The 27,474-nt window shown below is 42.1% G+C and overlaps 1 protein-coding gene and 1 long non-coding RNA gene across 4 annotated transcripts in view; one reads left to right on the top strand and one right to left on the bottom strand.

Annotated features, from left to right (window-relative positions):
* Window positions 1–1,010, bottom strand: part of RIN2 (Ras and Rab interactor 2) — a 254,705-nt gene extending 253,695 nt beyond the window's left edge. For all 3 annotated transcript variants that reach the window (XM_053670953.1, XM_053670957.1, XM_053670951.1), the window contains exon 1: window positions 913–1,010. The gene's annotated coding sequence lies outside the window, so the exon portion shown is untranslated. The remainder of the gene's footprint in view (window positions 1–912) is intronic.
* LOC128628275 (uncharacterized) lies at window positions 695–27,465 on the top strand. The gene is made up of 3 exons (XR_008392594.1): window positions 695–870; window positions 20,639–20,740; window positions 27,384–27,465. It is a non-coding gene; the product is annotated as an uncharacterized LOC128628275 (long non-coding RNA).
* Window positions 27,466–27,474: the final 9 nt, after the last annotated feature.

The raw sequence follows: 27,474 nt of genomic DNA, 5'->3' as shown, positions 1-27,474 counted from the left end.
CAGAAAGCCCCAAGGATTTGAGAGCTTTAATAAGAGAAGAGCCTCTTTGAGCCTAGGGGACTGGTATTGCCTTGTATTTCTTGGCAACATATTACAGACTCTAAAGCTGAATTCTGCAAACCCTGCTGTCTCCCAGCCATCGAGGGGTGCCCCGTCGGGGTGAGTGGATGCTGAGCCTGTGGGAATAGGGGCCAAGGGTGAAGGCTTCAAAGTGGGAAAGTGGCTGTGTCCCTTTCTGCCAGAAACCCTGGGCTCCTCCCACGGCCCGCTGTGCAGCCACAATCAATCACCGCTACAGCCCCTGCGCCTCAGAGCCGGGACTCACTGACTCCTGCTGAGGCTATTTCCCCGGGAAGGAAATCTCCGGCTGGAGTCTGCCTAATGCTTCGGCTGGGCGCAAGGACCAAGTCAGCGCTGGGGACCCGATGCGCGACCACCGCTCCCACCCTTTCGCACTTGATACCACGCATCAAGTCCCCGCAGGTAGAACTGCACAAAAGTCCCTACCTCCCTGCTCTCGCGAGCACACACGCACTCGTAAGCACACACCCAGCACCTAGAACCACCGTGTCATCACCGCCCCCAGCCCAGCTGCCCCGCACCCCACCCCCGCAAAGGTCAGCTGAGGATACCCCATAACCCTGCCTGGACCAGGGGCTGCCTGGCAGCGTCGTAATACCGCCCAGCCCGGTCCAAGCTTCCCCACTCGCTGGAGCCCCCTCCCCTATCGGCCAGCACGACCTCCGAGGGCGCTCGCGGGCTCTCTTCCCCAGGTCCTTCCCGGAGGGGAGGGGAATGTGAAGAGCAGCAACCTGCGCCTTGGAACCCGCAGAGCCCCCGCCAGCGCCCCGGAGTCTTCCGGGGCACTAGGTAAGGGCACGGGGTGGGGTCTCCGCTGCCGCCGCCCCTTACCTCGCTCAGGCAGTCCCCCCCCAGGTCCCGGAGGCGGGGGGGCGAGCGGCGGCCGGCGGACGAGCGGGGCCGGGTTTCCACAACACGGAGGAGGAGCGGGAGGAAGAGGAAAGGGGAGGGGAGAAGGAGGAGGAGGGAAGGGAAGGGCTTTGTGTTAGCCTCCGCCCACCCTCCGCTCCGGGGCTGGTAGTCAGCCCCCACCCCCTCGAGAGGGGTGATCGGAGGGGGCGGGGAGGCACCTTTCTGACCCGGAGTGTCTTCGTCCCTCGACGGGCGCCTCCCCCCCCCCCCCCCCGGACGTGCAGTCTCCGAGTTTACCCTGGGACCAGGAATCCCAGCTGGGACGGGGCAGAGCCGGGACTAAAAAGTTTATTTAACCTGTAGCAAACTTGGCTAGACCGACTCCCTACCCGCCTTGGCGTAGCCGCCCCTCTCTACTGCACTCCTCCGGGAAGGCTGGAGTTTTGTTCTCGGGGATTCGTCCCTGTCTCCTTTCTTTCCACTCATTGCGGAGCCACGCACACTCTCGCGCACCGCCTTCCCGGGAGGAGCCCGCCGCTGCCCTGCCGTACGTCGCGGGCTGGGCGCGTCGGCTGGAAAGCCCAGGCGGTGGCCTCCGACGGTCTGGCCCTTTGTCCCAGCTCGGACAGGCTCTAGGAGAACAGCCGACCTCCGCAATCCCAGCACTGGGTGTTTTGGTTCGTTTACGGGGAAGGAGACCGCCCAGTCCCGCCTGGCCCGGGGGAAAGAGAGCAGCGGGGAGGCGCATTGTGGTTTAAAAGGCTCTGTGCTGGAAGACGTTCCTCTCGCCCTGGGAAGTCGGTAGGGATGGGCGGGGAAGCTGGGATCTGGCCGGTTCCACTCCAGAAACTGAGTCAGACAGGTCCCTGGTGAGCTCCCTGCAGAGTACCACTCTCCCAGTGAGTAGAGCACCTTTGGGGAGAAACTGCTGACAGTGGTAGAGTTACCGAAGCAGCGGGTGTTGCAAAAAGATCCTCAAGCCCATCTGATTTGTAAAGAAGCAGAAAAGGGAAATGGAGAAGGACCTTATTTTTGTTCTTGCACTGCTTTAGATCAGCAACAGCAGAAACTTTTGTTAGTGTTAGTTCTTGTGAATCCTGCCTTCTAAAAGGCCAAGATTTATCTATCATTTATTATCAGCTCGGTTCTCAACAACCCAGTGCACTAAGGGTTCTGTTCCAAGTTATGCATTCCATAAATAATTGAGCATCTGCTATGCTCCAGGCACTGAGTCAATGCTTGGGATACACTGGTGACAGAAAAATCTCCCCACCCTGGTGGGGCTGACTTTCTGGATGGGTGGGGGACAGGGGCAGGGAAACTATGCAAACATGGCAGAATGCACATACACAAACCCGGATGGGGTAACCTATTGCTTTTAGGCTATAAGCCTATGCAACATGTTTCTGTACTGAATACTACAGGCAATTATACTGGCAAGTATTTGTGTATTTAAACATAAAGAAAGGTACAGTAAAAATATGGTATAAAAGATAGGAAATGATACACCTGTACATGGCACTTACCATACATGGAGCTTGCAGGACCAGAAGTTGCTTTGGGTGAGTCAGTGAGGAAAGGGTGAGTGAATCTGAAGGCCTAAGGTAGTAGTACTATAGACTATTAACAATGTATGCTTAGGCTGCACTAAATTTATTCAACAGGATGTTTTTCTTCTTTTTTTTTAATTTATTTTTTTATTGATTATGCTGTTACAGTTGTTTTATTCCCCCCTTCATTCCCCTCCACCCTACCCCCCGTCCCCACCATTACTCCTCCTTTAGTTTATGACCATGTGTCTCAAGTTCTTTAGATTCTATATTTCCCATACTATTCTTGCCCCCCCAACTATTTTCTACCTACTGTCTATGCTACTTATTTTCTGTACCTTCTCCCCCCTTCTCCTCCTCCCACTCCCCTGTTGCTAACCCTCCATGTGACCTCCATTTCTATGGTTCACTCCTGATCTAGCTGTCCTTTTAGTTTTTGTTTTTGGTGTGGTTGTTAATAACTGTGAGTTTGCTGTCCTTTCACTGTTCATATTTTTTATCTTCTTTTTCTTAGATAAGTCCCTTTAACATTTCATATAATAAGGGCTTGGTGATGATGAACTCCTTGAATTTGATCTTATCTGAGAAGCACTTTATCTGCCCTTCCATTCTAAATGAAAGCTTTGCTGGATAGAGCAATCTTGGTTGTAGGTCTTTGGATTTCATGACTTGGAATACTTCTTTCCAGCCCCTTCTTGCCTGTAAGGTCTCTTTTGAGAAATCTGCTGACAGTCTGATGGGAACTCCTTTGTAGGTGACTGTCCCCTTAGCTCTTGCTGCTTCTAGGATTCTCTCCTTCACTTTAATATTGGCTAATGTAATGATGATGTGCCTTGGTGTGTTTCTTCTTGGGTCCAACTTCTTTGGGACTCTGAGCTTCCTGGATTTCCTGGAAGTCTATTTCCTTTGCCAGATTGGGGAAATTCTCCTTTATTATTTGTTTAAATAAGTTTTCCACTTGTGGCTGTTCCTTTACCCCTTCTGGTACCCCTATCATTCGGATGTTGGAGCGTTTAAAGATGTCCTGGAGGTTCCTAAGACTCTCCTCATTTCTTTGAATTCTTGCTTCTTGGCTCTTTTCTGTTTGGCCATTATTTGCTTTCTTCTGGTCCACTCCATCGATTTGAGTCTCAGTTTCCTTTTCATCGCTATTGGTTTCCTGTGCAATTCCATTCATTTCAAAGTTTCGCCTTCATATGTTTGTCTAATTTGTGGCTATAATCAACCAGTTCTGTGAGGATCCTGATGACCAGTGTTTTAAACTGTGCGTCTGAGAGTTTTGGTATTTCTTCATCGCTTAGATTTATAGGCTCTGGGGCTTTGAGATCTTCTTGAGCCATTTTTGGTCTGTTCGTGAGGAGCGGAGCGTTGGACTCCCAGGTCGCTGGGTTGTGACGCTGTATGTGGGGGCGTGGTCAGAGCTGGGAAATGGCGGCCCCCTCTGCTGTTTCTCGCAGCTGGGTGAAGAGCAGAGCCTTAGGTTGTTCACCGGGGCAGGGCCACTTAGGTCGCTGGGTTGTGACGCTGTATGTAGAGGCGGGGTTAGAGCGGGAAATGGCGGCGCCCTCCGCTGCTGATTGCCGCTGGAGCTGCTGGTTCTTGTCCAACCGCCCACTCCCTCGCCTGTCCACCCGCGCACAAATGCGCGACCACAGTCAACCCGCAGCCCTGCTCCCTCGCTGTTTCCCTGCGGTCGCTCGCTGAGTTGCCCACCAGGTCCAACCCTGCGCCTGGATTCTGCGCACCTGAGTCTGTCTGACCGTTTTCCTGTGCAACCCCGCTCTGCCAGCTGCTGGTTTCGCCTCTCTTACCAGTCAGGCTGAAGAATTTGTTGTTATCAGACTTCCGAAAAGTTCAATTTTCTGTGTTCTGGCTGTGTTTTCTGTTGCTATTATTTAGTTGTCTCTAACCTTGGTTGTGCGAGAAAGCACGGCATATCCACCTATGCCTCCATCTTGGTGGAAGTCCCCATGTTTTTCTTCAATAATAAATTAATCTTCACTTACTGTAACATTTTTACCTTATATATGTTTTTTTTTAAAATTTATTTGTGATAACACCTATATTAAAAATATAAATAACTGTGGCCCTGGTCAGGTGGCTCTGTTGGTTGGAGGATCATCTGGTACACCAAAGGATTGTGGGTTCAATTCCCTATCAGGACACAGACCTGGGTTGCTGGTTCTATAGGGTGCATACAGGAAGCAACCAGGCAATGTTTCTCTCTCTGTATCTTTCTCTTTCCCTTTCCTTTCTCTCTAAAATCTGTGTATATGAGGTCTGTCCAGAAGGTATCCAGCCATGTAATATGAAAAGTAGAAACATTTGTGGAAGATACAAAAACCATTGTACATAGGACAGTGATGCCTCAGTCCCCTTCAAAGTATGCACCTTGGGACTTCACACAGTTCTCCCACTCACCATCAGCTGCCCAGTCGTATTTTCCTGAATCTCACTGGTGATCTAAAATCACTTTCCTTTCAAAGGTAATTTTAGTTTTGGGAAAAGCCAGAAGCCACAGGGCACCAAATCTGGGCTGTAGGGGTGCTGAGTCACCTGGGCGATTTGCTCTTCCACCAAAAAACTGCATGAGATGTGATGAATGAGAGGGTGTGTTGTCCTAATGAAGCTGCCAATCACCAGTTGCTAATAGCTGCAGCCTCTGAATCATTCTAATAGTTTCCACTGAGGAGTGTTCAAGCTTAACACAAAATTTGATGCAGATTCATTGCTGTATTCACTCAGTCAGTGTGAATGTTACGTATTACACATGCTCATTCAACAGCATCTACTGCCCCAACTGACTTAGTACAGTAAAGCCGACATTGTTCACATGTGTACATTCCAGTCCACTCTCCTTGGCTGCCAGCTTACATTGATGTTGAGCAAATCATTCTCGTTATGTTAACAATATCTGGACTTTTCCCTGACAGATCTTGTATATACATACATACTCAGGTGAGGATTAAAAATACAAACACATTAGTATAAAAGTATTTTCTTTATAGCATTATCATAAGCTGTTTTCATTTAAATTTTTTTTTACTTCTTAATTATTTTTTTGTTAAAAACAGAGGCACAAACACACACATGAGCCTAGGTTTACACAGGCTAAGGATCCTCCATATCACTGACTTCCACCTCCATATCTTGTCCTATTGGAAAGTCTTCATGGGTATTAACATGCATGGTCATCTATGATAACAATAGCTTCTTCTGGAATACCCCCTGGAAGACTGGCCTGAGGCTTTTCTTGAGGAGATGTCACTCTTTTCAGAAATACGTCCATGGTGGTTTGCTTGGTTTGTTCCTTTTTTTTCCCACCATAGATTTGCATGTAAGCAGATAATGATGCACCATGAACATCCTTCTCTATTAATGAAAAGTTTTCAGTGTTGGGGGTTCATGTTTTCAGTCTCTTTAAGGAGCATGTCAAAATCTGCAAAAACTTCTGCTAAACCCTTTACTGTATGTTCTTGGGGCTTCTTCTTTTACTTCTCTTGTAGTTTCCTTTCTCCTCTCCTTCTTCACCTATGTGTTCTTGTTTCATCTCAAAGAAATCATTAAGCAAAAACCTTAGAAACCACCTCTCGGAGCTCCTCATTGTCATCCTAACCACATCCAGGTTAAAGTTGTTTACCATTTCAATCACATCCTTGTTGATTTTGGCAACCTTTGTACTATGATGTTTTGACAGCTATGACATAAGAAGGCAATAGGAATTTTTCAGCTCTATCATAACTTTATGTGGCCATCATCATAAACATAATTCTGCAGCACATGACTGTATTTTGACAATATAACTGACAGGCATTCCTAAGAGATTAGATAGGTGGCTGAAAGGGAGAGATGAACAGAGGTAGACCTGGCCTCTTTTCCCTTCCTCTTCTGTACATTCTTCAGCCCTAGAATGATTCTGTTTCATAGACAGCCTCCCAGGTAAATGCTGAAAATGTATGGGCTCTGCTTCTTCCCATTCCCCTTTCTCTTTCCACTCACCCTCTTAAAAACTTCTTCTGTCTTGCCCTGGCTGGTATAGCTCAGTGGATTGAGCACGGGCCTGTGAACCAGAGAATCGCGGTTCGACTCCCAGTCAGGGTACATGCCTGGGTTGCAGGCAGGTTCCCTGCAAGCCAGTTCCCTGCAGGGGATGCACTAGAGGCAACCATACATTGATGTTTCTCTCCCTCTCTCCTTCCCCTCTAAAGATAAATAAAAACTTAAAAAAAAAAACTTCTCCTGTCTTGTGAACATTGCCCCATGGTTATCCTCACAGGCTCAATAGGTTACAGAACTTGGAGCCCATTGGCCCTCCTCTCCCCCAGGAAAACATATTTTGCTGTAGAGATGAAGTTGAGGATTATTCATTCAAAATTATTTATGCAGTAGTTACTATGTGCCAATCATTACTGCAGGCAATTGGGACTACAGCAGTGAACTAAACAGACGAAACACCATGCTTTCATGGAATTTATATTGTAACGGGGAAAGAGAGGCAATAAGCCAGACAAACAAGGAAAATTCATAGGATAGTTGATGTTACCTCCCATGGAGAAAAATTAACCTTGGAAGAGAAAAATAAACCTTGGAAGAGAACAATTTAAATTGTGGCCTCCAGTGCTGGGGAGACCACAATTTAAAATAGGTGGTCAGAAAAAAAAACAGGAAAAAAAATAATGAAGGTTTGACCCTCTCACACCTCTATTTTGGCAGGTTTGATGTTCCACCCCGGGGTGCCCAGAGACTGGAGTGGCCACTCCATGAGCTGCAGAGATCCCAAGTGCTCTAGGGGTAATTCTGTCAGTGGAGGACCAGCTAGCCAAGAAATGTCATGTCTAATGAAGTTATTTCCCTTCTAAAGTAAATCCAGCAGCTCTGGCTTTGGAATAATTGCCCAGAGCTGGTGACCCAGCAATTTCTCTCTTCTGTTGAGCAGGGCAAGTAGAAGTGAATGTCTTGTGCACATGTAATGTCTTTAAAAGAGTGGTTTTGTACTCCAGGGTCTGAGCTGTAATCATAATAATAATTATGGCAATTTTTCCTTATTAGTCTTATGCAGTGGTATTGGTGACTTTACCTTGCTTGATTCCCATACAACCCTAGGAGACAGGTAAAGAATATTAGTGAGAAGTTAACTAATTCTTAGTTTTAGGACTTATGTAGTAGTTAGGTGGAAGTTAGGAATGCCCATCTTGTTCTCCAAATATGTGATTCAAGTAGAGGGAAGTCATTCTTAAAAGGGAGGGGTATTTGGCACATTACATATTTTACTTATTTCTTTTACTTGTATCTTTGTTGAAAAATCTAAAACAAGGGGTCAGTGATTATCTCTGGAGTGTGGGATTATCGGGGCTTGAACCTTTCAAACTGTATGTTTATGAACATTCTCAATATTTAAAACTGTGTATTATTTTGTTGACCAGAAAAACATTAGAGGGATGCTGGGAAGATGGCGACGGAGTAAGATGGAGCTGATACTAGCTCCTGTACTCATGGGTGAAAATCCTGGCAGATCTATAGAGAAACGGCACAATAAACCATCGGTTACGCAGCATTTATGAAATTAAAAGACCAGAGATTGTGACCGACGCTGAAACACCAGACGGCGGCAGAGTGAGCTACTGGAGCTGGGTCTCATGCGGCCCCTGTGCTGCCGCCAGAGCAACAGGCCTGGGAGCTGGCGAGTCAGGTACGGAAGCCGGACACTCCAAGCCCCTGTGACGGTCCTGGGAGACAGAGGAGTCAGGAACCGGAGCGGGGACACCCTTGTGCCCATGCCATAGCTACCGGCCTGGGCAACGGAAGGGTTAGTTGCAGGAGCTGGGACACCAAAGGCCCCTATGACGCCACCATAGAGACAGGCCTGGACCCTGAGGAGCCAGCTACGGGAGCCGGGACACTCGCAGATCCTGTGCCACTGCCATAGTGACGGGACTGGACGCCAGGGAGTCAGGTATGGAAGCCGGGACACTCCAAACCCCTGAGACAGCCCTGGGTGGCAGAGGAGCCCTCACATTAGAAGTACAAGTGTAAAAGTGAATTGACATATTAATGTTTTGATTTCTTCTTTGACTTTATTATTTGGATCACTCTTAAATTTCCAAATGTTTAGATTTGTTGTTCTTTAAATTTTGGGTATTACAAAATTTGCAGGTTTATTGCATCGTGATCAAAGAATGAGGCTTGTATAATTTCTGCTTTTTGAAATTAATTAGAGCTTTCTTTTTTACCTAGTCTATGATCCGTTTTGGAAGGCAGCTATGCTCACCACTATACCACCAATGCCCATTTTGAAAAAAAGTTTTGTATTTATTAGAAAAGATGGCATATTAAACACCCCATAACCTATAATAGTTCTATAATTAGCATATAATAGTTGTTCAAAATTATATTCATGAATTGGAACACCAATCAATTAAAATAGATGGATGCAAGGCATACTCTTGAAATGTTTCATCTTTTATATTTATTCTAATTTTCTACATCACTTATTCATACTATGCTATTTGCCAGTCTCCTAATTTATATATACCCTGCTCTCTCCCCTACCTCCTTTCTTGAATAAAATGGAGTTAGGGTGATTATGTTAACATCTTCCAATTCAGTTGAAGTTCTGACATTTCTCTTTGAGTTTCTAACAGTTTGGAGTCTAGCATTTTCATGCTGTTATACAGTACATAAATATTTATGTGTACTATAATTCATTGTGGATTACATAGTTACCAATATAATAAATCTCCTTTCCCCCATTCAATGTGTTTGCCTTGATTTATTCTTTCACTAACATTCATATTATGACCCTGCTTTGTTTTCAGTCATAGAATACATTTTTGTCTATCTTCTATTTTAAACCTTTCTGCATAATTTTATTTTTAAAAAAGATTTTACTTATTTATTTTTAGAGAGAAGGGAAGGGAGGGAGAAAGAGGGGAAGAGAAACATCAATGTGTGGTTGTCTCTCACGTACCCTTCACTAGGGACCTGGCCTGCAACTCAGGCATGTGGCCTGACTGGGAATCAAACTGGTGACCTTTTGGTTCTTAAACTTGCAGTCAATCCACTAAGCCACATCAGCCAAGGCTGCGTAATTTTATTTTAGATAAGTCCCTTTGAAACAACATATACTATAGTTGAACCTTATTTTAAAATCCAACTGGTAGATTTGGTTTAATTTCTGCCATCTTGCTACATGTTTGGGGTTTTATAAAACTGCCGTAAGTTCTGTGCTTTTTGGTTAAACCAACTGTACTTTATTGCTTTCCAGTCATTTGAAAAGTGTAATTAATTTTTTAAAGATTTTATTTATTTATTTTTTGTTAGAGGGGAAGGGAGGGAGAAAGAGAGGGAGAGAAACATCAAAGTGTGATTGCCTCTCATGTGCCCCCTACTGGGGACCTGGACCACAATCCAGGCATGTGCCCTAGACTGAACCAGTGACCCTTTGGTTCCCAGGCTGGCACTCAATCCATTGAGCCACACCAGCCACAGCTGAAAAGTGTACTTCTTGTTTTAATCATAGTGGGTCACACATTTCTTTATTCAACACGTTAACATTTGACTATCTATAGGTTGTCAGACACTGTTCTAGATACCTTGGATATGCTATAAAACAGATAAAGTCAGATATAAAACAGATGATAGCGCATGAAAGCATAGATATGAAGATATACAGGTCATGAAATGTGCCATGAAAACATGCCAGTATAATGTGAGAGTGGCTGGGAGACCTATGTTACTTGGGTGATTGGAAAAGACCTTCCTGTGGAAGTTATGTTTAAACTAAGACTAATAACATGGAGCATCCAATCAGGCAGATTTCTGAAGGAACAGCCAGAGCTGAGACCTGACAGTAGGCTTCAAAGAGCAAAGAGAATGCCACCAGAGCTGGACCTGGGGGCCTGGAGATAGCTGGGGAGGGTTTCAAGCAGGGAAATGGCTCAATCTGATTTCTATTTTAAACAATAACCACAAAGGAGGCTGTGGGGAGAATGGATTGTAAGGAGGAGACAGCAGTGACTGGAAGGAGACAAGTGAGGTAGCTTTAGTAGTCACCAGGCAAGGGATGGTGGAGGACATGGAAGTGATGGGTTACATAAAGGCTAGAGGCAAAAGAAGTAGTCAGTAGCAAGGCATACTCCTTGCCACTCCAAAATATGCCTCTTTGGCATGTTGAATAATTTGAGATACAGGCACTGGCAAAACAACAGGAGCAAAAAGGGCACACTGGCCTCCCCTCTTCTTCCTTAAAGCAGAAGATAAAACTCCCATGTGACAACTGCCTTCCCTATAGCAAGAGGAAAGGAACATTTTTATCAACACAGAGAGGTTGTTGATTCCAAGAAGAACCAGTGTAAACACACCTTGTGAAAATAATCCTTATCTTCCTTTTGCCTCCTCATATAGTTATTTTCCCACAATTACTATACTTGTGGGAAACCTAGTATATAAACACTTAGGCCTAAATGTTTTTTGGATCTTCATCTTCCTGTGAAGGCTCTTAGATACATGTAAAAATAAAATGTTTATGCTTTTCTCCTGTGGTGTCTTATGTCAGCTTAATTTTCGGGCCCAGCCAGAGATTCTACAAAAATAGAGGAGAGAAAAGCGTGCCTCCTCTAAACCAAGAAGGGGGACCAACCAGACATACTTTTTTATATGTACTTCCTGCATTACATTGGGTTACAATTTAGATTATACTTCAGTTGATTTTAGCCATTGATAAATCTTCAGCCTAAGTCAATGTTTGTTTGTTTGTTTGTTTAATCCACAGTGAGGCACTCTATATGCCCTTTCATCTATAGACTTTCATCTTTTTTAATTCTAGGGAATTTTAGAACCTTTTCTTTCATGCCTGTTAACTTATCAATCTTCCACCTCAAATTCTCTCAGCTGCCTTCTTAGAGAGGTTCAGGATTACATCTTTCCATTGGTTCTTTGGCTTTATTAATCTGTTCGGCTTAATTAATAGTATAAAACTATCTATCATTTTCTATATTCAAATATTTTCTTTTTCATATCTAGTATTTTTATTTATTTTCTTTTTATGTGATTTCTGATTCTTTTTTTAGGTTGCTAAATTCTTCCCCTTTATTCTTAATACTTTTGTCATGCTTATTTGAGATGTCTGATGTGGCCATTCCAGTGATTCTGTTTCAGAAGATGTGTGTTTACATTTGCTGCCTTTTTTGGCACTTGTTCTCCTCAGACATGTGGTATTTTGACCTGAGAGCTTGCAGTACTCTGAAGGTACTGACTATTTTAACTGACATATGTATTGAGGAAGGGTCAAAGGTTAGCTCCCATCTATATTGAGTTTAAATGTATGTTTTCTATTACCACATAACAAATTAAGATACATGTAGTGGCTTAAAAAACAGCATGTATTTATTAGCTCAAAGTTTCCATGGGTCAAGAGTCTGGGTACAGTTTAGATGGGGTTCCCTGCCTCAGGCTCTCACAAGGCTTCCACGTGTTTGCCAGGGTTTTGGCCTCAGCCAAGACCTCACAACTCTCACCCAGATTTCACTTCCTTACATCTTTGTGACCCAGGCTTTTGGCTCTATGGAAATAAAGACCAACCAAATGAGAATAAACAAAAGCCATTGATTCAGAGTTCGCTAGAACAGAGGAGTCAGCCACCATCATTTGCACTTGGCAGAGACTCAAAGGCAGGCAGAGGAGTGGGAAAGATTTACAGTGGAAAAGGGGAGGCTTCAGTTCACATGTGCCTTATTGGAGGCTATATTGGCCTGGGGAAGCTGGAGGTGGGCTAGCTAGCAGCCAGCATTCTATGTGACTGGTTAGGGAAATATTTTTGGCTTTCTTCAGTTGGTCTCAAGTTGGAAAGAGCACAAAATGAGGAAGCTCTGAGTTATTAATCAAGCTCTGGTCATTTTGAACGGATTATTACAAAGGTTATTTGGCTCCCTGGACCAATTGCTAAGGTTAGTGGATTGAATTCCTACAATTCTGATTTGTAAATAGCACTGGCTTCACAGGCTAGTTAGTGTAAATAATGGGTTGGTTTCCTGGGCTGGTCACTGCAGAATGTGGGTCAGGTTTTTATTGCTACATAAGGTCTGGCCATTGTCTGTTTGCATATTCAGTCTTTTAGTTCCTAGAGATTGCCTGTGTCTCCCTGGCATGTGGCCCTCTCCACAGGCTGTTCACAACAGGGTAGTCTATTTCTAAACCATCAAAGGGTGTCTCTCACTGTAATGCATTCTAGTAATTGGTGTTTTTATATGTGTCACTATATATTCACAGGAGTTACGTCTTAAATTTGCCAGTCTATCGTCTAGAAGCAATAGACTATTGCCCAAACTGGAGAGGAGAAGATTATAAGGTATAACTCCAGGGGCAGAGATCATAGGGTATTTGGCCTCCCATTTAAAATTCTGCCTACCACAATGTGGGAGAGTATGATCCAGACCCTGGAGAACACTGCTGATCACTCCTACTTGGCTCTGGGGTCTGGAAGAAGGAATGCCCATAGGCCATTGGTCTCTGGGGCCTCTTTCTAATAATGACTTCTCACTGAAGCAGCCTTTGTGCTTTCCTAGTATTCTCTAACACTTGTAGCCAGGCTGTTGTGGCTGATTTCTATGGGTAAAGGACTTCTACTGCTTCCTTTATGTGTGGGTCCACTGGTTCCTGGGATGGGGTCTTTTACCCATTCCTCTCTCACTGTCACTGCTGTTATATGCTATAGCAGAGGTCTCAACCTTGGCTGTATGTTACAATCACCTGGAATTTTATAAAAGCCTGATACCCAGGTAACATACCAGATTGAATAAATTAGAGTCTCTAGGGTGGGATACAGGTATAAGCAGTTTTATATCTACCAGGAGATTTTAATATGTAACCAGTGTTCTAGAAGAGTCACTGTCTGAAGTTGCAGCCTTTAAATCAATTCTTAGCCTTGCTGCACACTGGAGTCACCTGGAAGCTTGAGAAAAAGCATCAACACAAACTCTAATGTCCTGGCCCCTACTCCAGAGAGTGTGATGTGGTTGATCTAGGAGATAGTCTAGGCATCAGGACTTTTAAAAGCACCCCAGGTGATGCCAGCACTCAGACCTGGATGAGAACCACTGATTCCATATCCAGGTAGCAAGGTGCTCACAGGGAATTGGGCTCACTCCTTCCTTCTTCTCAGTGAGGAAAGGGGCAGTCCCCAGTTTAAGTGGCCAAGACATAAAGAAGGATATGTGTGGCTTTTTCTCAGAAAGTCAAAATAATCAAAAATATTAATTCAAGGATAGATTTCTTGCTTTTAGAAAAATTTCCAAGCTAGCAGTTGAAATTTCTTTTTGCTAGCACATTTTGCCTGTGTTTTCATTTTATAAGCAGCATTAAGAGAATGTTCTTTATAGCATTTGTCTGGTAAGTCAGTTTTAGTTTATAAAGCGGTTCCCAAATGTACAGTAAGATTACTGTAGGGTGGGGCTGTCAAAGAGGATCTTGGAGCATGGAGGAGAAGTTGAGACGTGAGCTGGAGCCTGAAGGGTAGGCTCAGCTGGGCTGAAAAATGACAGAGGAATGGCAAGGCTGAAAGTATGGGGGTGGAACTGTGCAAGTCATGAACAACTGAAACCATACCTCAATAAATACAGGAGAGGAGAGGTTGTAATGAGGACAAGTGTTTTCTGGCTAACTCCATGAGAGAACTTTTCCCACTGTCATCTTTATCAACTACATATTTACCTTTACATGTGCATTCTGCACTGTAATCATAATTCAGTTTTCTAGACCTTGTTTATAGATTGATTCTAAAGACTGAACATCAATAAACCACACTGGCATCATGATAACCAGAGTTCACTGTACAGCCTCATAACTGGCTAAGATTATTTTTCTTTCTGTGACATTTTAAAATGTTTCCAGAATCAGGGTCAGATGAATACTTTTCCTGCCCCCTTCCATTCCTAAAATTCATGATCATGTTACATTTCACCTTACTTTATATTTCAAGCCTTATTTTCTTCAACAGCCCCTTCCATTCCAAGGTTTCTAATTGCCCCTTCTCTCCTCCCTCCCTCCCTCCCTCCCTCCCTCCCTCCCTCCCTCCCTCCCTCCCTCCCTCCCTCCCTCCCTCCCTCCCTCCCTCCCTCCCTTCCTTCCTTCCTTCCTTCCTTCCTTCCTTCCTTCCTTCCTTCTATCCTTCCTTCCTATCTTCTTGAAAATTTTTTTTCTTGTTTATGTCATCAACAGAAAACATTTACCATTACAGATCTTCACAAATGCCCAGCCCTTCAATTACAGTAGCTGCTGCAGGGAGTTACTATAATTTAAGGGCTTCATGTTCTCTCTGAAAACTGTGCTTCCAGAGGCTTCTGAATTTCTGCTTCCATCTTAATGGCTTATTTGCTGCATCTGTTAGGAACTGGACTCCTGAGGCTCTTTTTCTTTGTACTTCTGGGTTAGATCAATTGTTTTCTAGATCTCAGGTCTTCTGTTTACTTCTTCATTTTATCTCAGGAAGCGCTCTGGGAGGCTTTCACAGTGGGTATGTCTGAAAGCATTTATTTTGCATTCATGCTTGACTAATATTTTTATTAACCGAGACACTTTAGGTTCAATACTTGTCTCCAAGTTGTGAAAGTCACAGGAATATGTTGGGGGTTGGCTCTTTCATCCATTGCTTTGTTTTTATCCATCAGTGCTCTCTTATCCGCTTTTTCCTTCATTAACTTTATTGTAATCTCAAAGTTCTGATGAGTATTATGCAGATCTCATTGTTGTTACAGATTTAATTCCTCTTGCAGCCTTTTACTTTCATTTAATGGAACTTTAGGTGGGTAGGAAGTAAATGTATGTGATTAGTCTGCCATTTGGAACTCTACTTCTACAGACATATTATTTGGATATTAAAGGAAAGGAGGACCCAGTAAAGACCCACAGAAGGACTTGGAGATCCTTGACCTACATCACAGGGAAACTGGCTCTTACAGTCCTTACTGGAGGCCCGAGGAGGTAACATTAGGTAACTGTGTGTTCTGTTCTTAAGCAAACTACGACATCACTTTTTCAGTGAATGGAAATAATTGAGAATGTTCTGCTATATTCTGGATTATTTCTATTAGGTCCATGTGTTTTCAGAGTATTAAGTAAAGGTTGGAAATAATAAGGACAGCTTACTATATGAACTCTAATTGTCTGGTACTTCTGGAATGCACCTGGTGCTGGTCAGTAGGCACATCTTATAATTCTTGTGCTCCAGTGTACTTTGTAGTTGGCATGAGATGCATCCTAAACTTTAAAATGATGTTACTTATTTGAGTATGAAAGAATGAAAAACCAACCTATGATGGTTCTCCCCAGGCATTGTGTAAGTTTAAGCCCTCTGAAGGAAAGGTGTAAATGGCCTTGGTAAGTTTGTCTTATGATGAGGAATTATGGATTCCCTAGTATATAGGATGAAGATCTTAGGGTAGAAGGTACTCTGCATTTCCTCTCCAGCAAAGTGGGAAGGCTTCAGAGTCCTCCCTGCCTGACACAATGTGAGACCAGAAGAAATAGCTATGAGAGATTGAGGCACATGAACCCAAGACTGCCCCCATAGAATCATCACACACCCCAGGGTGGCAGCAGAGACCTGTATGGGTCATTGAAGAAAAGCAGAGAAAGGGAGGGCATGTGAGCAGATGCAAGGGTAAATAAGTAATGCAAACCCTGGGTCAGATGTCTCCCAGAATTGATTCCCCAGACTGTGGACTGGGTCAGTGATGGGAGAGGCCCAAGTTGACTAATACTTAGTTTCCTCCACTGGTCTCCCAAGAGGGCAGGTCTACCATGTTTGGGAGAATCCCATCTACTGACTCTTTTGCTGGTATCCAAAAACATGGCTCATGCAGCAAATAATTGCTAAGGATGATGGTGCTCTCAAGCTAGAAGCCCTTTGGGTGGACATTTGATACATAGCAGAATGAGAAGTGGCCATTGTACATTTCAGTGTCCACATGCTCTGTGCCCTTACTGGTCTTCTAGATGTCAAAAGGCCAGGGATGTGATTATCCTCCATATACCTTGGAAATGTCTGCTACTGTACAACCCTGGCTCCATCCTCTGCCTCTTCCAAAGGAGATTTAGCTTGTACCTATTGGAGCTGATGATTCATAGCAAGAGCCCTCCCCTATCCTTCTGCCCACCCTTTGGCTTGGACCCTCAGTCTCCCTCCACCACAACATAAGAGCAAACTGGAGAAGTTGCAGAAGTCTGAGTCTCTCTTGTGTGCTCTATCCTCATTAGACAGTGACCATCTCAACCCCAGTCTAAGCATCATCCCACAAACCCATGGTCAAACCCCACCTCTGGCAGAATCACAGAGATATCTACTCCCATCTTGGGGGCTTTGGAAGGGCTTGTGTGTAGGTTCTGGGCAGCAGTTTTGTGGCACTGCCTTTCCTAGTACTGCCTGGAATGGCTCTCCCATAGAAATGCTGTTTCAGAAGTGGCAAGCCTGGAGTGTCCTATTTGTCTTGTTTGCACTATGGCTCCACCCAGAAAGGGACGCAGAAGGCTTAAACAGTGTGCGATTTCCCCTTGTTTACTAAGAGTTATGAGTCTTTCCTATAAACAGTTAAGGTCCAATAAAAGAGAACTGATGTGTTGATAAATGTGATATTATTTCAGTGTAGTTATCTGAAGCATCATTGAATTAGCTTCCCAGGGCAGCCAAAACAAATTACCACATGGTGACTTAAAACAACACAGATTTATTCTCTCACATTTCTAAAGACCAGAAGTCCCAAATCAATCATGATTGTTTCCTTCTTGGAGGCTCAAACTATACCCTGTTCCAAGCCTCCCTCTTAGCTTCTTGGCAGTCTTTGGCTGGTGGCAGCATATCTCCCATCTTTGGCACGTGGTCATATGGCATTCTCCTTGTGTGTCTGTATCCAAATTTTCCTCTTCTTATGACATCAGTTTTTGGATTTAGAGCCCACCTGAATCCAGTATGATCTCATCTTAATGTGATTATATCTGCCAAGGCTCTATTTCCAAATAGGGTCAAATTCATAGGTAACAAGGGACAGGATCTGAACATATTTTTTGGGGGGTGGACTCATTCAATCCACAAAAATTATGAAAATTAATTAAAAGACAATTAGAAAAGTAAAATGCAGCAAATCTTGCTATTATTCTTTGAATGACAGCTGTGAAAATTTCCTAGGTTTACCAAAAGCCACAACTTCTTTAGATACAGAAAAACTGGTATGAAAAAGTGAGAAATGGAATAACAAATGCTCTTATCTCTCTTAAACCCCTAATTCATACATGCAAACAGAGAAAGAGTGGTAAACAAAAGTAGTGCTCTATATGGCAAAACAAACAGAGAAATCATATAAACACAAGTATGAAAAAATCAGTTCTCTTTCAAAATGTTAACCAAAATTTGTCTCTTGTTTCATCTTATTTTAAGATGACACATCTCTTTGAAGGGAAAATAGTATTTGAGAATGAATTTTTGCCTTGATAATTCTTTAATTCCTTTTTTCTTTTTTAAACCATGGAATCTCCCAAAGTGGAAATTAATGCTATGTCACATAAGCATTCCTATTTTACTCTGTCTCATGCGTGTATTGCGCTAAAGTGAGAAGCATCAGAAAACTTTAATTTATCTAAAAAATGAAACAAATTTTAATTGAACCTAGTGGAACATTCCTGCTTCATCCTGATATGTCTAGAACACATGCTCAGCTCCATTGTCCCTGCTATGTTTTGTTTTCAGCTTTGAATGAAGTGTGGGTACCATGAAGCAGGAAAAAAGGCATGTTTGTAAATGAAAGGAATCCAGCTACTTTCATTAAGTTCCTCTAAATTAATATCTTGTACTATATTGGGGGAAACTTCAAAAGAAGACATTTCAGGAAGGGAAAGGCAATGCTTTTAATGAAAATTCCTGGGAACTAGAAGAATGTCAGGCCTGCTTCACTGAGAACTTGTAAACATGCATAAATAATACATGATTTAGATGGAAACTAATAGCAGTATCACATAACTGAAAATAAGGCCAAGAGAGGGTTTAGGGTTAAGGTTAGCTCGTCATTTCAATGTCATACCTTGACATTGTTGCACAGGTCCATTCAAGGATTATTGAGTAATCAATGGGAGTGTATATTTCTGTTTGACTCACTATTATTCAGATCTCAGAATGTTAATTTCTGGGTCTTGTCTGAAACAGGCAAATAACTTCTGTCAGGTAAAAAAGATCATTGTATGTTGTGGTTTGGTTGCCCTGAAATTTGTTAACCAGCCTTATACCCAGTACTCTATATACCCAGGTTCTCAAAGTGCTCTGAACCAGCTTCACCATCTTGCTCTTTCCCATGTTAGTGACTTAAGTACTCTTAAACTTATATTTATTGTCTTATCTTATTTTTGCATGAAAGTCATTCAGAAAAACATTTTGAATATATACTTTGACAGATTTTTTTACTTTTACCTGTATCCTTGTTTTGGCAGTAGAGTGTAAGAAGTTGTTTGTCAAAGTGTTGATAGTGTGTTTTCTTGGGCCCAGCCCTTATTGATCCTGAACAAATCTCCACACTACTTTGTTCTTATATGTGGGTAGAATCATGCATGTAAGATGCTAGAATAAAATACCCTATTTGTTTTTGTCTTGTGCTTATTTGCAAATTAAATTCTGTAATGATTGTTTTAAAATAGCTTTTGTATCAATATAAGAAGAGCAGTAGATGAATGTTAATACTGAATAATGGAGTACAATTTCTAAGGTACTTAGAATGGCCTGAACAGCTGTGGAAAAGGTAATTAAAGCCAAATATGCTGTTCTCAGAACAAACCAATATGCTGTTTTGTATTTGGGTTGGGGGTGCTAAAAGGGGAAGGAATACTGAGACAGCATGTCCCTAGGAAAAAAAAAAGTCAACCCTATGGAAAGTTCAGGGGCTGTTGGTGCTAAGTGTCCAGAATTTGGTGTGTAGAGAGCTGTGACTAAATTACTTCCACAAGCTGCAGAAAGACCGATTTTCATTCTCATTCACACCAAGATGACTGAAATGATTATGCAACACCACCAACACAACAGAAGACTGTTGGTGCTCCCCTGGGTGAAGAAATTATCCTGTGGACTGAGTCATTTGCTACTCAAATTCCTGGCTGTGCTGCCTTCTGTCTTCTAACTTTACCGCTATCCAGCTGGGTCCTGATTATCACTTCGGAAATTACAGTTTAAATGTCCTCCCAGTGGGTCCCCACACTTACTACAAGAACTGCTGTTACATAAACCCTTTCCCTTCTTTTTCTGTTTTCTGCCTCCTTTTGCTAAATGCAATGATTTCCTTGGTTGAGCTATTTTTTTTAAAATAGCCTCAAAGGAGACAGTTCATTTCTTGCAAGTGAGGCAAAATCTGTGGGGCTTTTTAAGGAAAACTGTAGAATCAGTTCCCAATTCAATATGGAAATGAGACAGATCTGCTTAGTTTATCAGAAAAACATAGGAATTTCCAATATTAGTAAAGCTATCTGGTAGCATATCTGATACGGGATGAATTTGAGAGTTAGGTGAGACACACCCTGAGTTAAATCTTGTCCCTTTACTTGAATTCTTTGTAGTTACTCCTTTAACCTCACCCAAATGAGGGCTTATTGGAACTAAAATATGACTGTTCTGTCCTCCAGATCCACTAACCCATCCCTAATTTCAAATGTGTTCCTCCCCATAATCTGTGCCTGCCCCATTTGGCAATTCCTCAAATATACACTGATACCAGTGACAATACTGAGTGACCTCCTGGAAAATGGTGTTTTCTGGAGAGCAGAGAAGATATCTCTACTCACAGAGCTTCTCAAGCTTGAATGTTTGTACATATCACCTGCAGCCTGAGAACGTGCATTTCTAACCAGCTCTGAGGTCATGCTGCTGCTGTTGGTCAGGGAGCATCTGTGAGCACAGCTGCTCTAAGATATGCCTCCACTTTCAGGGCAGCAGCCTCATGACCTAGGTCAAAGCAAAGGGGCATCCTCTCTACACTACAGAAGAAATGCTATGAACCTTGTCAGCCAGGTTGGCCCTTTAATATTCTCCACCTGCTCTGTCCAGTGTTGTAGCTGCAGGTGGCTCTTTAAATGTAAGTTTAATTTTATTAAAGTTCTACAAGACTAAAATGTTTTTTCTTTTTTGATTACAGAAGAAGAGGAAGAGAGAGAAACATCAGTGTGAGAGAAATGATTGGATACCTCCCATATGTGCCCCAACTGTGGGAGGGGGGCAAGCTGAACCCACAACCTAGGTATGTCCCCTGACCTGGAAACAAACTTGCAGCCTTTCAGTTTATGTGATGATGCTCCAACCAACTGAGCCACACCAGACATGGCAGGAGACTAACAATTTTATTCCTAGGTACTTGAGCCTTTTTCAAGTGCTCAACAGCAGTGTGTTCCGAATGGCTGCTCCATGGGACAGTACAGATGTAGGACATTACCAACATTGCAGAAAATTCTACCTGACAATGCTATTTTATAGAAATTCCACAAGTCTCTCTTTCTAGTCAAAGCTGTCAGTTCAAGGCCCATTCACAGATTTGAGTAGCAAAGACCTGCAGGGCACACTGTATTTCTATTTGGATCTGCACAGTGAAATATCCCAAATGGTCTTCCAGGAACCATGGCTCTGAACCGTGGTAGAGACATCTGGGCAGCCAAAAACAGATGAGCAGATAATACAAATCAGAATTATTGGGGGTGGGGCCACATTTGAGATGGGACCTGTTTACTTTCCAGAGCACTAAATCACGACTTTAACTGTTAGAAGAAACCGTGAAGCATAACATTGATTTCCCTGATGGGCTGCAGAGGAAAGCTGACCACCGATTTTAAAAGGCTTTCTTGTTGCAGACTTCATTGTATAAATTGTGAAACTTTCTGTTTAGCCAGTCAACCCATGTTAAAGGCATAGTTCCTTTCTGAAACAAATACTAAAATGGACTTAAAATTTGAAATTGTTATAGATTCCTTTGAGAGTGATACAGTTCTGTTACTATGTTCATCCAAGGCACATTCAGAATCAATGCCTCCAATTAATTGATTGGCCTCATCTATAACAGATTTACCTCATTTATAGCATATTTGCTTTGTTTATAATAGAGGAGTGAATTTCTTGGTATGAATCCCATCTATTCAAAGTTCTAGTTTTTCCTCCTAAGATAGGTCCTTAGTTAGCAGTTAGGTAACATTAAATTCTGCCTAGAAGCATAAAGTGGCTGCCTCTATCACTGAGGCATCTTGGAAATAGGAAAAAAATACCTTGTATCCATTGTAACATGATATAGTGGGTCTCCCATTAGCACTGCCACCTGAGAGCATGTTTTTTGGTTGGAGATACCACCTCAGGAAGAGAGATTTAGGGAGGGACGTATAACATATCATTGCCTTTGGGCTGACCACCCCTACACTAGCATAGGCCAAGCATATGATATTTTATTTCTGGAAAAGAAGAATTTCCCTTCTTCCTGTCTTCCTGAATGCCCACTGGATTATGCAAACCAATGTCTGATTCCACTTATGACTCTAAGCAAAACTTTTAGTGGATATAAAATGTGGCTTTTACCATGTCGTTTTTTAGCACATTGTGTCCCCTGAGGTTCTTGTGGATAAGCCAAGAGCCCAAGCCACATTAGGGTCCAGCTATAGGCACAAATCAGGCTAATGCCTGACTCTTACTTGGGGTTAGCAATATTTTCCACATGGAAGCTGACCAGGGCCGCCACCTGTCAATGGAGTTTTCTGAGTCCCAGAAAGAACATATGGCTGGGATGTTCTGCTCTTGTTTCTGAGGCAAGACCATGGTGCAGGCATGTGCAATCATCTGAAGCACTTGAGCTATAAAGCCCAACTTTTATTTCTGAGCCATATCTTTGTTGGATGGATTTGCATCAAAATAATGTTTTTAGATTAGAAAGTTAGCTATATATGTTACAGAACAGACCCAGGGGTGGTGATGAATGATATACTAATACCAAATGGACCTACCCTTGTGCTCTGGTGGTCCCTCTACTCCATACTAGTTTTGCCTTGCCTGTCACCAGGGAAAGATGTCTCTCAATGCCAGAGATTGGTAAAAAGGAAAGGGATTGTTCATTTAAAAAGTTATACAGACTTAGGGTACTGACTTAATGTCTTCATTAAAAATACTAAAGTCCTTTAGAATACCCACCAACTCACAGTCCTTCCTTCTCCCCTTTGCCCAGTTTGGGGTACCATATCTCAGGAAAAGAAGTAGAAGTCCATGGTTCAGGCAGCCCCTCAGTTCTGGCACCATCTGTTGTGTTGCTGCCTTGATCTCCAGTTAATCCAAAACCATGTGGCACCTTCTCATGGTCCACCAGCAAGAATCCTTTCACACCCTTTCTTCCAGGCAAAGTCTCTCCTGTTTCCTAAGCCACCTGGCAAAAAGGGCGCACCTTAAAGCTGCATGGACCCAATTTTCACCAAAGCTGTGTGGTCCCAAAAAGCCCCAACCTGGCTGCCATGCTTAGGTTTCAATCCCAGCGCCAACCTTCCTCTGTAGCCCCATTTCCAACCCTTCCCACAGTCACTTACACCTGCCAGCATTCCTGTATTCTTTCAGCTTTACTGGGCTGCAATAGTAATTCTGGGCAGGCATGGCCACATGGTGTGGAGCCAATCATCTCCAAGCTCTCACACAAGCGCTGTAACCAGGGGGAGTTGCCTCCCAGTTGTATCACGGGTTGAAGTCACTCCTACTAGATATAGAAATATATATTTCTGATATTTCCTGGACACCCTGATTTCTGGACCCCATTACAAATCCCCATTTGGGGACCCCCTCTTGGCTGCATCCTGTTACATATATGGTTGTCATGTGAAAATAGGAGTTCATGTGCAGAAAATTTCTCCTATATTCACTGTTAATTCCTCTTACTGTAGTTTAGAACTAAATCTTTTTCACCTTGAATAAAATTGCTGGTTGTCTGCTCCCATCTCTACTGAGCTAATATTCCATCCGGAATCTTGGCTTTCCTGCACCTTTATCTTAAACCATTTATTTATTTTGATCTGATTCAGTTTTAATTTAAAAGTTGTTTTCAACTGGGAGGAGACATGCAGGATGCTAGAGAATGTAGATAATGAAGAGTTGAACATATATCTTTTTTATTTTCAACAGTCATAGATCTCAGTAGAAGTAGAAAGAAAAAAGAATTTTAAAACAGTGAAAGAAACAGTCTATCTCTGTGTGTGTGCACTTTACATAAGCTATAAACCAAAGACATTGGTGGAGGATGGTGTAAGAAAAATGTGGCTTTGTGGGCAAAGGACATTATTTACAACAGTAGTCTTCACAGTGGGTCTCAGCATTGCTGGCAACTGGGAGTTGGTGAGAAATGCAAATTCTTGACTATCCTTAGACCTACTGAACCAGAAACTCAAGGATGGGGCCCAGATATTTGTACATAAAATATGAGTAAATGTGTAAATGCATTTTTATATATGATGTTGAACATAATACTTAACTTTTAAGCAACTGGAGGAAACAATTCCACCTGATACGGCAATAAATTTTTAGATGTTCTGGAGCTAGTATTTCAGGAACCTGTAACCAGTAGACAAAATAAATCCTAAAAATAAAGAAGTGGGCATTTGTTTTGATCCTATTAGTGGTTAGCATAATGGTGACTGAGCAGAGCACAGGCTTAGTATCTAGCATTTAAGAAGCACATCTTCCTCAATCATATGAGAGAGAGAAAGCATCTGACTTACGTATCATAAAGAAAGATATGAAATTAAGTGAATATATTTTTTCAGCAAGAATTTTAAAATGTTAATTTTATGTCAAAAACATATGTGCACATCTCATTTTAGCTGACACGTAGTCATGGATCATAAGTATCTGAAAAACCACTGCAAGGATTGTGAGATTCTTTGTTACATTTCATTCCAAGTTTTGTATGCAGTTTTCTGGAGTTAGTCACTGGATTGTCTCAAAAAGTCAGAAGATATGACATCACCAAATTCAGCTTTGAATAAACAAGGAGTAATGTAAAGAAAAAATGTGATTCATGTAAATGTGGATGTGTTCATGTAAATAATTCAACTTATGCTTTAAATGAAACATATGTCAAAACTATAGTCTTAAATCTTCTCTCCTGTTACAAAAACGAAGACCAAAATCAAAATGAATATTAACTATGATTATTTATCATATTTAGAACCTCTACAACTTGGTGTTTGCTAAATTGACGTTCAATGAAAACTTCTTAATGGACTACTGGGTATACTTTATTAAGGAAATAAGTGTCCTGCAGTAAGCTATCTGAAAGTTTTGGTGGAGTTTTATTATTATGCTCTGTGTTTTTAAACTAAGCATAAAGTTCAATGTAAAATCAATATCTTGTGTGCATTGCTAATCTCTGTTCATCCAGGGCCTTAGTTCCTGACTTTTTTGGCATCTCTGCAGATGCCCACATCTTTGGATGATGATGTAATAATTGAATGGACACGTGGGTTTTTTAATCCTTCCTGGAGGACATTTTTCATTGCTTTTAGAGAGAGAGGAAGGGAGAGAGAGAAGCATTGATTGGTTGCCTCCTATATGTGCCCGGACCTGGGGATTGCACACACCCATGCCTGGATGGGGGATTGAACCCACAACCTAGGTATGTGCTCTGACCCGAGATCAAACCTGCAACCCCTTGGTTATGGGAGGACAGTCCAACCAACTGAGCCACACAGGCCAGGATGACATGTCGACTTTTATTTATCAAAGAAAAGTTGGCTAAATCCAACCCACTCCTGCAGATGTGTCATAATACACAGCTAGATATTTGGAAACATTTCAAAGATCCATCGAACTGTTTTTATACAAGAGCATTGGTGTCAGATAGATGTGTGTGTGTATGTGTGTTGAACTATTATAGAAAATATCAAAATAAATGAGAGTCACTAATTAGTATGAGACTACTCATAATGCAACATGGAAATATCCCATCTATTTCAAAATAGCTGATGAAAATGCACCAAAATACTTGGATAATTATCTATTAATGGGATAATTTTGTTATTTTCAGAGGGTGAAAATAAATCTTACATAGAGCAGCATCACCATCACCCATTTCCCACTTCTATTTTTTTCCTAACAATCTGAATATTTTCATGAACAATTAGGTAAAGTTCTAAGGCTTACATTTGGTTATATTTATTGCAAGTTGGATGTTATTCTCATTTTATGTGCCACAATTGAAAACTGCCTAGACTTTACGATATTATTACACCCTTTCCCGCTTTTCTTTTTAACACTTAGGCTTTTCTTTGAAGCTTGGGTGCTTAAAATGAGTTCAAATGTGCATGTGCTGTTGGGATAGAAAGAGGCCCTAGCATGTAAATTTATGACTGCAAACAATAAATGTCAAAGCAACAGACTTAGTAAAACATAATAAGCAGCCTCCACTTTTATAGGTACAAGTTTTATGCCTATAAACGTGTGCTCTCCCTAAAAAGATAGGTAAGCACTTTTCTTTGGGAAGGGGAAAAGCCATCTAGAAATATCCCACTGTGGCTTGTCAGTGTACCTGAAGCCACCTGAAGGGCATGTTTATGGACAACAGCCCTGGACCAAGTTGAAAACACAATTCCCAGAAAAGGAAAATGTTCTGGAGGTACCTTCTTATGAGGTCAACTAGGATGTGTTCAGGAGGAGGTGCAAGCTCCAGTGTGTGCCTTCCCTTGTTTAGGGTCACAGAGATGTCCCCCTTGTGCATGAGATCACAGACTGGGTAGTTGACTGAAACCAGCACATCCCAGAAAATTACTGAGAGGGTTTTTCTGATGATACTGCCAGATTTGGGATGTTAACAAAAACTACTTGTCTCACACCCATCTCAATCCCTCCCAAAGGAATCCCAGCACAGTGGAAGCCACACAAGCAGTGACATCAACAGTTCTGCATCACTGATGGCCAGCTTATTTAGAACCACATTCTCAACAATTCAAGACACAAATTGGACAAATGTTCATTTCAGAAAGGAAACTTTCGCAGTTCTTAGGCTGGCAGTCATTGTGCATGGAACATGGAAACTCTTATCTCCTCCCAGAATTTTGTCTCTGAGACAAATGATCTGGTTTCTAAAGATTTCACAGCAAATATGTTTTTTAAAAAATCAAATTTCAGATCAAATGTCTTTGATTAGAATAAAACTAATTAAGACTAATATAACAAAATATTTCATGTTAAAGGATCTTATGCTTTGTAAGCACCAATCAGCATAATGAAAATTTCCTCTCTGATGTCCAGAATATATTTACAAAAATGCACAGATAAGGTAGTAAAACATTTTTAGATGTAAACACTCAAAATAAAGCCAAGTATCTAGTATTTTTCTATCACCTGGAAATACATTTTTAAATACAGTTAAATAAATGTTGGTGCTATTTTTCTTTTAGTTTCTATAAATCAATTAATGATGACTTTCAGGTGGAAACCTGACTTGTTCATTCATCTCAGTTCACTTTTAGATGGGGGTAATTATTCCTTAAGAGTTATGCAGGACAAGAACATGACTTGTTGTGACTAAGTGTTATTGCCTCTTTCAGGGAACCAGGCTTGAGGGAAGTTTTAATTTTCACAATTGAAAACTAGCAAAATTAGACTGGATGGTGACCTTGAGCACTGCTGAAGGACATTAGTACTGGCATGCTGTTTCTCGCATGTCCAGCTGAAATAAAGAATCCTAACATAATGTCACATGTATTCTATAGGACAACAGGTCTAATGACAATTCAAGATTTAGAGGGGATCCATGATCTACCACTTCATGCTTGTAACCCACCAGACATTTACCAGATTCCCGGGTGAGTCTACCCAGAAACAGAAGGGTAAACACCTGGACTCTTGGTGACTGCAATTTTCTTCCCTTGCAGGCATACTCCTCAGTTTCAAAGAGACAACACTCCAGAATCCAAGGAGAAAGTAATGTGCACTGATCAAGGAAGGATACCGAACAGAGAAGTT

Source organism: Artibeus jamaicensis, unplaced genomic scaffold, assembly GCF_021234435.1.
Source record: "Artibeus jamaicensis isolate MK-2021 breed Jamaican fruit bat unplaced genomic scaffold, CSHL_Jam_final contig_65, whole genome shotgun sequence".
Classification (NCBI taxonomy): domain Eukaryota; kingdom Metazoa; phylum Chordata; class Mammalia; order Chiroptera; family Phyllostomidae; genus Artibeus; species Artibeus jamaicensis.
This window is presented reverse-complemented; position numbering and strand designations above follow the sequence as displayed.